Source organism: Microcebus murinus, chromosome 1, assembly GCF_040939455.1.
Source record: "Microcebus murinus isolate Inina chromosome 1, M.murinus_Inina_mat1.0, whole genome shotgun sequence".
NCBI classification, from domain to species: domain Eukaryota; kingdom Metazoa; phylum Chordata; class Mammalia; order Primates; family Cheirogaleidae; genus Microcebus; species Microcebus murinus.
Window position 1 is genome coordinate 165,185,020 of NC_134104.1, and position 12,668 is coordinate 165,197,687.

Genomic DNA, 12,668 nt, shown 5'->3' on the forward strand with positions numbered 1-12,668 from the left:
TACTCCCTCAAAATGACATCCTGGCCTTCTTCTGGAACTCCCTCCCCTCTCAGACTCTCAAGGTTTCCTCCAGCGTGTCGGCTCCCACAGAGCAGACCTTTGGTCTGAGACCTGACAGTCCAGAAGCCACGCATGCTGCCGCGTGGCGGCGGTGTCACGGCTCGGGACAAGAGGAGGCCCCACGGTGCGGGCTGGGGCGCCAGGCACCGCGGCGGGCGCTGAGGGTGGGGGTCACCCCCACCCCGGGCCGCCCCCGCACTCCCAGAAACGCGACAGAACCAGAGGCAAAAAAAAAAAGAAGAAGCCTACGGCACCCGGTATTCCCGGGCGGTCTCCCATCCAAGTTCTAACCAGGCCCGACCCTGCTTAGCTTCCGAGACCAGACGGGATCGGGCGCGTTCGGGGTGGTGTGGCCGTGGACGGCGGAGGGCGCCCCTGCCCCGCTCAAGAAGCCGAGCCTCTCTGCGCTTCCCCGCCGCCTCCTCCCGCCCCAGGCCCCGCGCCGGGTCGGGCCTGTTGAGTTCGCCGGCCGGGTCCCGCGGGCTCCGAGGGACGGGGGTGACGGGCGGGGCGGGCAGGGAGCGGCGGGCCGGGGTTGGGGGCTGTCTCTGTATACACACACACTCACACTCACACGCACTCACTCACTCACACTCACACAAGATGCGCCTCCACGGCTGGACCCGCCAAGGTGGAGCCCTTCCAGCCCCCCTCCTCTCCTCGCCTGGCCTCCTTCACCTCCCCGCCCCCCACCCCCAGCGCGCCGGGGCCGCTGACTGCGCACGGGCGGGAGGGGCGGGGCGCTCGCCCTTTGACCCCAGCCAGGGGCGGCCCTCCCCCACAACCCCTTTCAGCTGCGCCCCCCACCCTGTGGCCCGGCGGCCGCCTATTCCCCCGGGCCAGGGCTGGGGCACAGCGCACGGGGGAGGGGAGCCAGTGTATGGGGCGTCTCTCTCTCTCTCTCTCTCTCTCTCTCTCTCTCGGGATGTGTCCCATGGGTGGGGTGGGGTGGCGTGGTTTGTGGGGCGCTGAAGAAATCAGTCCCCTCCATCTCCTCCCTCTGGAAAACACCCAAGCCCTTGGAGAACTGCCCGCACCTCTACCTACCGTGGGGGCCGGGACCCTCCTCTGTGTCCTCCTGTGGCCCAGTCCAAGGGGCCTGGGCCTGGCCGGGGCTGCATTGGACCCCGACCACCCTGGCGTGTGGACTCGCTAAAAATTGGCGATTAGATATTGGATTCCAGCGTCATTGAGGTCATTTCACTAATGAGTGCACCGCAAAGAGTTTCCTAATCCATCTGTGAGGGTGGCAACCGAAAGAGAATTTTAGAGCTGACAGAATAGGCGAGGAAAGGCATAGGAGATTTCCACACCCAGTAAGGAAGCCTTTCCCGAAGTGGAAGAAAGAAAGGAGCAAACAGAGACACCGGTAGCCCGCCCGGATCAGAGTCTGCCCCTGAGAGAAAGTACCCTGACCAGGTTCACCCGTGGGTGGGTCGCGAGCTAGCGGCATTCAGAAGAGCGAGGCCCGCAGTCTGTGCAGAAGACACCTGCACTCGGGTGTGTGTGGCGGCACAATTCACAAGCAGCTCCAGATGTTAAACCAAGGAGAAGCCAGGGAGTTCCCAACGCCCCAGGTGTCCTCAGCCCACGACTGGCTGCTGTGGGAATGCGAAGCCCGGCTCCTTGTCTCAGAGCGGGGCAACCAGGAGGTGTGATGTCCACCCCGGGGTTCCCAGGAGGATCAGACTGAAGCTGGGACTTGGCCTGAAAGTGTCCCCTCGCATGGCCACCCCCTTCCCCTTCCTGCTCCTCTACTCCTGGTGCCCCTCCATCCAGGGGCCAGACCTTAAAGAGTCACCCGCAAGAGAATCCTGGTCCCAAAGGAGCCTTCTGGGGGACCCCTGCTGAGAGAGGTTGTGGGCATGGCCCGCTGGGGCTCTGCCCGACCCAGGGCTGAGAGATGCAACCTCCCAGCTCTGGGTCCCTGCAGGAAGTGTTGGCAAGCACAGGGCCAGTCCTCCAAAGGCCCAGGTGCAGGGAGCCCAGGCCAAGCAGCCTGTGGAAGAAGCCACATGCTGTGCCACCCCGGGGAACACGACTGCAGGCCCGGGCCCTTCCCACCTCCTCCTCCTCCTCCTCCTCCTCCTCCTCCTCCTCCTCCCACCCCGCCCCCGCCCCCGCCCCCACATGGCACAGGGCCCAGAGACACCTCAGACACTTGCTACCCAAAGTGCAAAGGGCATCAGTTGCTCCTCCAAACCCCCCCCCAGCCCAGCAGACCGCGTTGTCCAGCCAGCCCCCGGGCCTCCCTGGGGTGCCCAGCACAAAAGTGCAGACACCCACCGGACCCTCAATCTCAGTTTTCGGATGTTTTTGCCACTCTGAGGACCCGCAGGCCGGCTGGGCCTTCTGGCAGGACAGAGAGCCCCGGAATCCGACGTGGAGAGCTGGGTGTACGTCCCCATGAGGAGGCGGTCCCCACCTCCGCGGCTATCCCCTTGCGGGGAGCGGCAGCCGCGGGGCCTCAGAGAAGACACCAGGCTGGGCCCCCACGGCACAGCGGGAGCACGTCCCCCGCAGGCCACTTAGCGACGGCGGCCAGCCGGCGGACGGTTGGGTTGCGCGAGACGCTGCGGCCGCCCTGCTACCGGGTTCCTGGGAGGGCGTCCTGGAACCAGCGTCCACACCAAGCCCTTGGAAGGCCCAGGCCACGGAGGAGCCCCGTCAGGCAGGGGCCGAGGACGGTGACGGCCCGGGCGGGGAGGAGCGTGTCAGGCAGGGGCAGAGGACGGTGACAGGTGATAGGCCGGGCGGGAAGGAGTCAGTCAGGCAGGGGCCGTGGAGGAGACGGGCTGGGTAAGGGTTAGGGTTAGTGTCAGGGCACAAGTCACAATCGCAAAGACCTGGAAGCCACCCGAGTGCCCATCGACCCACGAGTGGGTAAATAAAATGTGGCGCGTGGACACCACGGAGTGCTATTCGGCTATGAGGAGCAGCGGTGAGGGGGCACCTCTCGTGGTTCTCCTGGCCAGAGCTGGAACCCGTTCCAGTAAGCCAAGTATCCCAAGAATGGACACACGAGCACCACGTGCTCGCGCTCACCAGCAAATGGGTACGAACCCATGGACACCTAAGTGGACACAGAGGAATCACCTTCTTCGGGTGGGTGTCGGGCGGGTGGGGGGAGGGGATGGGCATACACATCCATTAGGAATGGGGTGGGTACGCACCGACTGGGGGATGGGCGCACTTGAAGCTCTGACCCGAGGGGGGAGGCTGGGAGAGGGCAACGCACCCGTCCTTAACATTGGTGCCCCCACAATATGCTGGAACAACATGAGGGGTAAATGAATAAGAACACGGGGGGGGGAGGGGGGCACGGGCAACACATGTCACCTTAATACTTGGACTCCCATCATCTGCTTGAAAAGAGAGAGAAAAGAAAATGCAATAATAGAGATAAGAGACACTTTTTAAAAATAATGAATCCGGCCGGGCGCTGTGGCTCACGCCTGTAATCCTAGCTCTTGGGAGGCCGAGGCGGGCGGATTGCTCAAGGTCAGGAGTTCAAAACCAGCCTGAGCAAGAGCGAGACCCCGTCTCTACTATAAATAGAAAGAAATTAATTGGCCAACTGATATATATATAAAAAATTAGCGGGGCATGGTGGCGCATGCCTGCAGTCCCAGCTACCCGGGAGGCTGAGGCAGAAGGATCACTCGAGCCCAGGAGTTTGAAGTTGCTGTGAGCTAGGCTGACGCCACGGCACTCACTCTAGCCTGGGCAACAAACCGAGACTCTGTCTCAAAAAAAAAAAAAAAAAAAATGAATCCGAAGAGAAAAGTAAAAGGAGGCCTGTGGAGCAGGTCTGGGTGTGACTCCGGATCCCCGAACATCAGGTGCCACCACCAAAGATTCCTACGTGTAGCCCATAGAACCCCAAAAGCAACGGGAGGAGTTCTGGTCACATACTCCCTCAAAATGACATCCTGGCCTTCTTCTGGAACTCCCTCCCCTCTCAGACTCTCAAGGTTTCCTCCAGCGTGTCGGCTCCCACAGAGCAGACCTTTGGTCTGAGACCTGACAGTCCAGAAGCCACGCATGCTGCCGCGTGGCGGCGGTGTCACGGCTCGGGACAAGAGGAGGCCCCACGGTGCGGGCTGGGGCGCCAGGCACCGCGGCGGGCGCTGAGGGTGGGGGTCACCCCCACCCCGGGCCGCCCCCGCACTCCCAGAAACGCGACAGAACCAGAGGCAAAAAAAAAAAGAAGAAGCCTACGGCACCCGGTATTCCCGGGCGGTCTCCCATCCAAGTTCTAACCAGGCCCGACCCTGCTTAGCTTCCGAGACCAGACGGGATCGGGCGCGTTCGGGGTGGTGTGGCCGTGGACGGCGGAGGGCGCCCCTGCCCCGCTCAAGAAGCCGAGCCTCTCTGCGCTTCCCCGCCGCCTCCTCCCGCCCCAGGCCCCGCGCCGTGTCGGGCCTGTTGAGTTCGCCGGCCGGGTCCCGCGGGCTCCGAGGGACGGGGGTGACGGGCGGGGCGGGCAGGGAGCGGCGGGCCGGGGTTGGGGGCTGTCTCTGTATACACACACACTCACACTCACACGCACTCACTCACTCACACTCACACAAGATGCGCCTCCACGGCTGGACCCGCCAAGGTGGAGCCCTTCCAGCCCCCCTCCTCTCCTCGCCTGGCCTCCTTCACCTCCCCGCCCCCCACCCCCAGCGCGCCGGGGCCGCTGACTGCGCACGGGCGGGAGGGGCGGGGCGCTCGCCCTTTGACCCCAGCCAGGGGCGGCCCTCCCCCACAACCCCTTTCAGCTGCGCCCCCCACCCTGTGGCCCGGCGGCCGCCTATTCCCCCGGGCCAGGGCTGGGGCACAGCGCACGGGGGAGGGGAGCCAGTGTATGGGGCGTCTCTCTCTCTCTCTCTCTCTCTCTCTCTCTCGGGATGTGTCCCATGGGTGGGGTGGGGTGGCGTGGTTTGTGGGGCGCTGAAGAAATCAGTCCCCTCCATCTCCTCCCTCTGGAAAACACCCAAGCCCTTGGAGAACTGCCCGCACCTCTACCTACCGTGGGGGCCGGGACCCTCCTCTGTGTCCTCCTGTGGCCCAGTCCAAGGGGCCTGGGCCTGGCCGGGGCTGCATTGGACCCCGACCACCCTGGCGTGTGGACTCGCTAAAAATTGGCGATTAGATATTGGATTCCAGCGTCATTGAGGTCATTTCACTAATGAGTGCACCGCAAAGAGTTTCCTAATCCATCTGTGAGGGTGGCAACCGAAAGAGAATTTTAGAGCTGACAGAATAGGCGAGGAAAGGCATAGGAGATTTCCACACCCAGTAAGGAAGCCTTTCCCGAAGTGGAAGAAAGAAAGGAGCAAACAGAGACACCGGTAGCCCGCCCGGATCAGAGTCTGCCCCTGAGAGAAAGTACCCTGACCAGGTTCACCCGTGGGTGGGTCGCGAGCTAGCGGCATTCAGAAGAGCGAGGCCCGCAGTCTGTGCAGAAGACACCTGCACTCGGGTGTGTGTGGCGGCACAATTCACAAGCAGCTCCAGATGTTAAACCAAGGAGAAGCCAGGGAGTTCCCAACGCCCCAGGTGTCCTCAGCCCACGACTGGCTGCTGTGGGAATGCGAAGCCCGGCTCCTTGTCTCAGAGCGGGGCAACCAGGAGGTGTGATGTCCACCCCGGGGTTCCCAGGAGGATCAGACTGAAGCTGGGACTTGGCCTGAAAGTGTCCCCTCGCATGGCCACCCCCTTCCCCTTCCTGCTCCTCTACTCCTGGTGCCCCTCCATCCAGGGGCCAGACCTTAAAGAGTCACCCGCAAGAGAATCCTGGTCCCAAAGGAGCCTTCTGGGGGACCCCTGCTGAGAGAGGTTGTGGGCATGGCCCGCTGGGGCTCTGCCCGACCCAGGGCTGAGAGATGCAACCTCCCAGCTCTGGGTCCCTGCAGGAAGTGTTGGCAAGCACAGGGCCAGTCCTCCAAAGGCCCAGGTGCAGGGAGCCCAGGCCAAGCAGCCTGTGGAAGAAGCCACATGCTGTGCCACCCCGGGGAACACGACTGCAGGCCCGGGCCCTTCCCACCTCCTCCTCCTCCTCCTCCTCCTCCTCCTCCTCCTCCTCCTCCCACCCCGCCCCCGCCCCCGCCCCCACATGGCACAGGGCCCAGAGACACCTCAGACACTTGCTACCCAAAGTGCAAAGGGCATCAGTTGCTCCTCCAAACCCCCCCCCAGCCCAGCAGACCGCGTTGTCCAGCCAGCCCCCGGGCCTCCCTGGGGTGCCCAGCACAAAAGTGCAGACACCCACCGGACCCTCAATCTCAGTTTTCGGATGTTTTTGCCACTCTGAGGACCCGCAGGCCGGCTGGGCCTTCTGGCAGGACAGAGAGCCCCGGAATCCGACGTGGAGAGCTGGGTGTACGTCCCCATGAGGAGGCGGTCCCCACCTCCGCGGCTATCCCCTTGCGGGGAGCGGCAGCCGCGGGGCCTCAGAGAAGACACCAGGCTGGGCCCCCACGGCACAGCGGGAGCACGTCCCCCGCAGGCCACTTAGCGACGGCGGCCAGCCGGCGGACGGTTGGGTTGCGCGAGACGCTGCGGCCGCCCTGCTACCGGGTTCCTGGGAGGGCGTCCTGGAACCAGCGTCCACACCAAGCCCTTGGAAGGCCCAGGCCACGGAGGAGCCCCGTCAGGCAGGGGCCGAGGACGGTGACGGCCCGGGCGGGGAGGAGCGTGTCAGGCAGGGGCAGAGGACGGTGACAGGTGATAGGCCGGGCGGGAAGGAGTCAGTCAGGCAGGGGCCGTGGAGGAGACGGGCTGGGTAAGGGTTAGGGTTAGTGTCAGGGCACAAGTCACAATCGCAAAGACCTGGAAGCCACCCGAGTGCCCATCGACCCACGAGTGGGTAAATAAAATGTGGCGCGTGGACACCACGGAGTGCTATTCGGCTATGAGGAGCAGCGGTGAGGGGGCACCTCTCGTGGTTCTCCTGGCCAGAGCTGGAACCCGTTCCAGTAAGCCAAGTATCCCAAGAATGGACACACGAGCACCACGTGCTCGCGCTCACCAGCAAATGGGTACGAACCCATGGACACCTAAGTGGACACAGAGGAATCACCTTCTTCGGGTGGGTGTCGGGCGGGTGGGGGGAGGGGATGGGCATACACATCCATTAGGAATGGGGTGGGTACGCACCGACTGGGGGATGGGTGCACTTGAAGCTCTGACCCGAGGGGGGAGGCTGGGAGAGGGCAACGCACCCGTCCTTAACATTGGTGCCCCCACAATATGCTGGAACAACATGAGGGGTAAATGAATAAGAACACGGGGGGGGGAGGGGGGCACGGGCAACACATGTCACCTTAATACTTGGACTCCCATCATCTGCTTGAAAAGAGAGAGAAAAGAAAATGCAATAATAGAGATAAGAGACACTTTTTAAAAATAATGAATCCGGCCGGGCGCTGTGGCTCACGCCTGTAATCCTAGCTCTTGGGAGGCCGAGGCGGGCGGATTGCTCAAGGTCAGGAGTTCAAAACCAGCCTGAGCAAGAGCGAGACCCCGTCTCTACTATAAATAGAAAGAAATTAATTGGCCAACTGATATATATATAAAAAATTAGCGGGGCATGGTGGCGCATGCCTGCAGTCCCAGCTACCCGGGAGGCTGAGGCAGAAGGATCACTCGAGCCCAGGAGTTTGAAGTTGCTGTGAGCTAGGCTGACGCCACGGCACTCACTCTAGCCTGGGCAACAAACCGAGACTCTGTCTCAAAAAAAAAAAAAAAAAATGAATCCGAAGAGAAAAGTAAAAGGAGGCCAGTGGAGCAGGTCTGGGTGTGACTCCGGATCCCCGAACATCAGGTGCCACCACCAAAGATTCCTACGTGTAGCCCATAGAACCCCAAAAGCAACGGGAGGAGTTCTGGTCACATACTCCCTCAAAATGACATCCTGGCCTTCTTCTGGAACTCCCTCCCCTCTCAGACTCTCAAGGTTTCCTCCAGCGTGTCGGCTCCCACAGAGCAGACCTTTGGTCTGAGACCTGACAGTCCAGAAGCCACGCATGCTGCCGCGTGGCGGCGGTGTCACGGCTCGGGACAAGAGGAGGCCCCACGGTGCGGGCTGGGGCGCCAGGCACCGCGGCGGGCGCTGAGGGTGGGGGTCACCCCCACCCCGGGCCGCCCCCGCACTCCCAGAAACGCGACAGAACCAGAGGCAAAAAAAAAAAGAAGAAGCCTACGGCACCCGGTATTCCCGGGCGGTCTCCCATCCAAGTTCTAACCAGGCCCGACCCTGCTTAGCTTCCGAGACCAGACGGGATCGGGCGCGTTCGGGGTGGTGTGGCCGTGGACGGCGGAGGGCGCCCCTGCCCCGCTCAAGAAGCCGAGCCTCTCTGCGCTTCCCCGCCGCCTCCTCCCGCCCCAGGCCCCGCGCCGGGTCGGGCCTGTTGAGTTCGCCGGCCGGGTCCCGCGGGCTCCGAGGGACGGGGGTGACGGGCGGGGCGGGCAGGGAGCGGCGGGCCGGGGTTGGGGGCTGTCTCTGTATACACACACACTCACACTCACACGCACTCACTCACTCACACTCACACAAGATGCGCCTCCACGGCTGGACCCGCCAAGGTGGAGCCCTTCCAGCCCCCCTCCTCTCCTCGCCTGGCCTCCTTCACCTCCCCGCCCCCCACCCCCAGCGCGCCGGGGCCGCTGACTGCGCACGGGCGGGAGGGGCGGGGCGCTCGCCCTTTGACCCCAGCCAGGGGCGGCCCTCCCCCACAACCCCTTTCAGCTGCGCCCCCCACCCTGTGGCCCGGCGGCCGCCTATTCCCCCGGGCCAGGGCTGGGGCACAGCGCACGGGGGAGGGGAGCCAGTGTATGGGGCGTCTCTCTCTCTCTCTCTCTCTCTCTCTCTCTCTCGGGATGTGTCCCATGGGTGGGGTGGGGTGGCGTGGTTTGTGGGGCGCTGAAGAAATCAGTCCCCTCCATCTCCTCCCTCTGGAAAACACCCAAGCCCTTGGAGAACTGCCCGCACCTCTACCTACCGTGGGGGCCGGGACCCTCCTCTGTGTCCTCCTGTGGCCCAGTCCAAGGGGCCTGGGCCTGGCCGGGGCTGCATTGGACCCCGACCACCCTGGCGTGTGGACTCGCTAAAAATTGGCGATTAGATATTGGATTCCAGCGTCATTGAGGTCATTTCACTAATGAGTGCACCGCAAAGAGTTTCCTAATCCATCTGTGAGGGTGGCAACCGAAAGAGAATTTTAGAGCTGACAGAATAGGCGAGGAAAGGCATAGGAGATTTCCACACCCAGTAAGGAAGCCTTTCCCGAAGTGGAAGAAAGAAAGGAGCAAACAGAGACACCGGTAGCCCGCCCGGATCAGAGTCTGCCCCTGAGAGAAAGTACCCTGACCAGGTTCACCCGTGGGTGGGTCGCGAGCTAGCGGCATTCAGAAGAGCGAGGCCCGCAGTCTGTGCAGAAGACACCTGCACTCGGGTGTGTGTGGCGGCACAATTCACAAGCAGCTCCAGATGTTAAACCAAGGAGAAGCCAGGGAGTTCCCAACGCCCCAGGTGTCCTCAGCCCACGACTGGCTGCTGTGGGAATGCGAAGCCCGGCTCCTTGTCTCAGAGCGGGGCAACCAGGAGGTGTGATGTCCACCCCGGGGTTCCCAGGAGGATCAGACTGAAGCTGGGACTTGGCCTGAAAGTGTCCCCTCGCATGGCCACCCCCTTCCCCTTCCTGCTCCTCTACTCCTGGTGCCCCTCCATCCAGGGGCCAGACCTTAAAGAGTCACCCGCAAGAGAATCCTGGTCCCAAAGGAGCCTTCTGGGGGACCCCTGCTGAGAGAGGTTGTGGGCATGGCCTGCTGGGGCTCTGCCCGACCCAGGGCTGAGAGATGCAACCTCCCAGCTCTGGGTCCCTGCAGGAAGTGTTGGCAAGCACAGGGCCAGTCCTCCAAAGGCCCAGGTGCAGGGAGCCCAGGCCAAGCAGCCTGTGGAAGAAGCCACATGCTGTGCCACCCCGGGGAACACGACTGCAGGCCCGGGCCCTTCCCACCTCCTCCTCCTCCTCCTCCTCCTCCTCCTCCTCCTCCTCCCACCCCGCCCCCGCCCCCGCCCCCACATGGCACAGGGCCCAGAGACACCTCAGACACTTGCTACCCAAAGTGCAAAGGGCATCAGTTGCTCCTCCAAACCCCCCCCCAGCCCAGCAGACCGCGTTGTCCAGCCAGCCCCCGGGCCTCCCTGGGGTGCCCAGCACAAAAGTGCAGACACCCACCGGACCCTCAATCTCAGTTTTCGGATGTTTTTGCCACTCTGAGGACCCGCAGGCCGGCTGGGCCTTCTGGCAGGACAGAGAGCCCCGGAATCCGACGTGGAGAGCTGGGTGTACGTCCCCATGAGGAGGCGGTCCCCACCTCCGCGGCTATCCCCTTGCGGGGAGCGGCAGCCGCGGGGCCTCAGAGAAGACACCAGGCTGGGCCCCCACGGCACAGCGGGAGCACGTCCCCCGCAGGCCACTTAGCGACGGCGGCCAGCCGGCGGACGGTTGGGTTGCGCGAGACGCTGCGGCCGCCCTGCTACTGGGTTCCTGGGAGGGCGTCCTGGAACCAGCGTCCACACCAAGCCCTTGGAAGGCCCAGGCCACGGAGGAGCCCCGTCAGGCAGGGGCCGAGGACGGTGACGGCCCGGGCGGGGAGGAGCGTGTCAGGCAGGGGCAGAGGACGGTGACAGGTGATAGGCCGGGCGGGAAGGAGTCAGTCAGGCAGGGGCCGTGGAGGAGACGGGCTGGGTAAGGGTTAGGGTTAGTGTCAGGGCACAAGTCACAATCGCAAAGACCTGGAAGCCACCCGAGTGCCCATCGACCCACGAGTGGGTAAATAAAATGTGGCGCGTGGACACCACGGAGTGCTATTCGGCTATGAGGAGCAGCGGTGAGGGGGCACCTCTCGTGGTTCTCCTGGCCAGAGCTGGAACCCGTTCCAGTAAGCCAAGTATCCCAAGAATGGACACACGAGCACCACGTGCTCGCGCTCACCAGCAAATGGGTACGAACCCATGGACACCTAAGTGGACACAGAGGAATCACCTTCTTCGGGTGGGTGTCGGGCGGGTGGGGGGAGGGGATGGGCATACACATCCATTAGGAATGGGGTGGGTACGCACCGACTGGGGGATGGGCGCACTTGAAGCTCTGACCCGAGGGGGGAGGCTGGGAGAGGGCAACGCACCCGTCCTTAACATTGGTGCCCCCACAATATGCTGGAACAACATGAGGGGTAAATGAATAAGAACACGGGGGGGGAGGGGGGCACGGGCAACACATGTCACCTTAATACTTGGACTCCCATCATCTGCTTGAAAAGAGAGAGAAAAGAAAATGCAATAATAGAGATAAGAGACACTTTTTAAAAATAATGAATCCGGCCGGGCGCTGTGGCTCACGCCTGTAATCCTAGCTCTTGGGAGGCCGAGGCGGGCGGATTGCTCAAGGTCAGGAGTTCAAAACCAGCCTGAGCAAGAGCGAGACCCCGTCTCTACTATAAATAGAAAGAAATTAATTGGCCAACTGATATATATATAAAAAATTAGCGGGGCATGGTGGCGCATGCCTGCAGTCCCAGCTACCCGGGAGGCTGAGGCAGAAGGATCACTCGAGCCCAGGAGTTTGAAGTTGCTGTGAGCTAGGCTGACGCCACGGCACTCACTCTAGCCTGGGCAACAAACCGAGACTCTGTCTCAAAAAAAAAAAAAAAAAAAATGAATCCGAAGAGAAAAGTAAAAGGAGGCCTGTGGAGCAGGTCTGGGTGTGACTCCGGATCCCCGAACATCAGGTGCCACCACCAAAGATTCCTACGTGTAGCCCATAGAACCCCAAAAGCAACGGGAGGAGTTCTGGTCACATACTCCCTCAAAATGACATCCTGGCCTTCTTCTGGAACTCCCTCCCCTCTCAGACTCTCAAGGTTTCCTCCAGCGTGTCGGCTCCCACAGAGCAGACCTTTGGTCTGAGACCTGACAGTCCAGAAGCCACGCATGCTGCCGCGTGGCGGCGGTGTCACGGCTCGGGACAAGAGGAGGCCCCACGGTGCGGGCTGGGGCGCCAGGCACCGCGGCGGGCGCTGAGGGTGGGGGTCACCCCCACCCCGGGCCGCCCCCGCACTCCCAGAAACGCGACAGAACCAGAGGCAAAAAAAAAAAGAAGAAGCCTACGGCACCCGGTATTCCCGGGCGGTCTCCCATCCAAGTTCTAACCAGGCCCGACCCTGCTTAGCTTCCGAGACCAGACGGGATCGGGCGCGTTCGGGGTGGTGTGGCCGTGGACGGCGGAGGGCGCCCCTGCCCCGCTCAAGAAGCCGAGCCTCTCTGCGCTTCCCCGCCGCCTCCTCCCGCCCCAGGCCCCGCGCCGGGTCGGGCCTGTTGAGTTCGCCGGCCGGGTCCCGCGGGCTCCGAGGGACGGGGGTGACGGGCGGGGCGGGCAGGGAGCGGCGGGCCGGGGTTGGGGGCTGTCTCTGTATACACACACACTCACACTCACACGCACTCACTCACTCACACTCACACAAGATGCGCCTCCACGGCTGGACCCGCCAAGGTGGAGCCCTTCCAGCCCCCCTCCTCTCCTCGCCTGGCCTCCTTCACCTCCCCGCCCCCCACC

At 63.0% G+C, this 12,668-nt stretch overlaps 4 pseudogenes; all 4 read right to left on the reverse strand.

Moving 5' to 3' along the window:
• Positions 1–302: 302 nt before the first annotated feature.
• LOC142875212 (uncharacterized) lies at positions 303–421 on the reverse strand (annotated as a pseudogene).
• A 3,853-nt stretch (positions 422–4,274) lies between these two features.
• On the reverse strand, positions 4,275–4,393 carry LOC142875333 (uncharacterized; annotated as a pseudogene).
• Positions 4,394–8,245: 3,852 nt separating this feature from the next.
• LOC142875395 (uncharacterized) lies at positions 8,246–8,364 on the reverse strand (annotated as a pseudogene).
• Positions 8,365–12,216: 3,852 nt separating this feature from the next.
• LOC142875415 (uncharacterized) lies at positions 12,217–12,335 on the reverse strand (annotated as a pseudogene).
• Between the last annotated feature and the right edge of the window lie 333 nt (positions 12,336–12,668).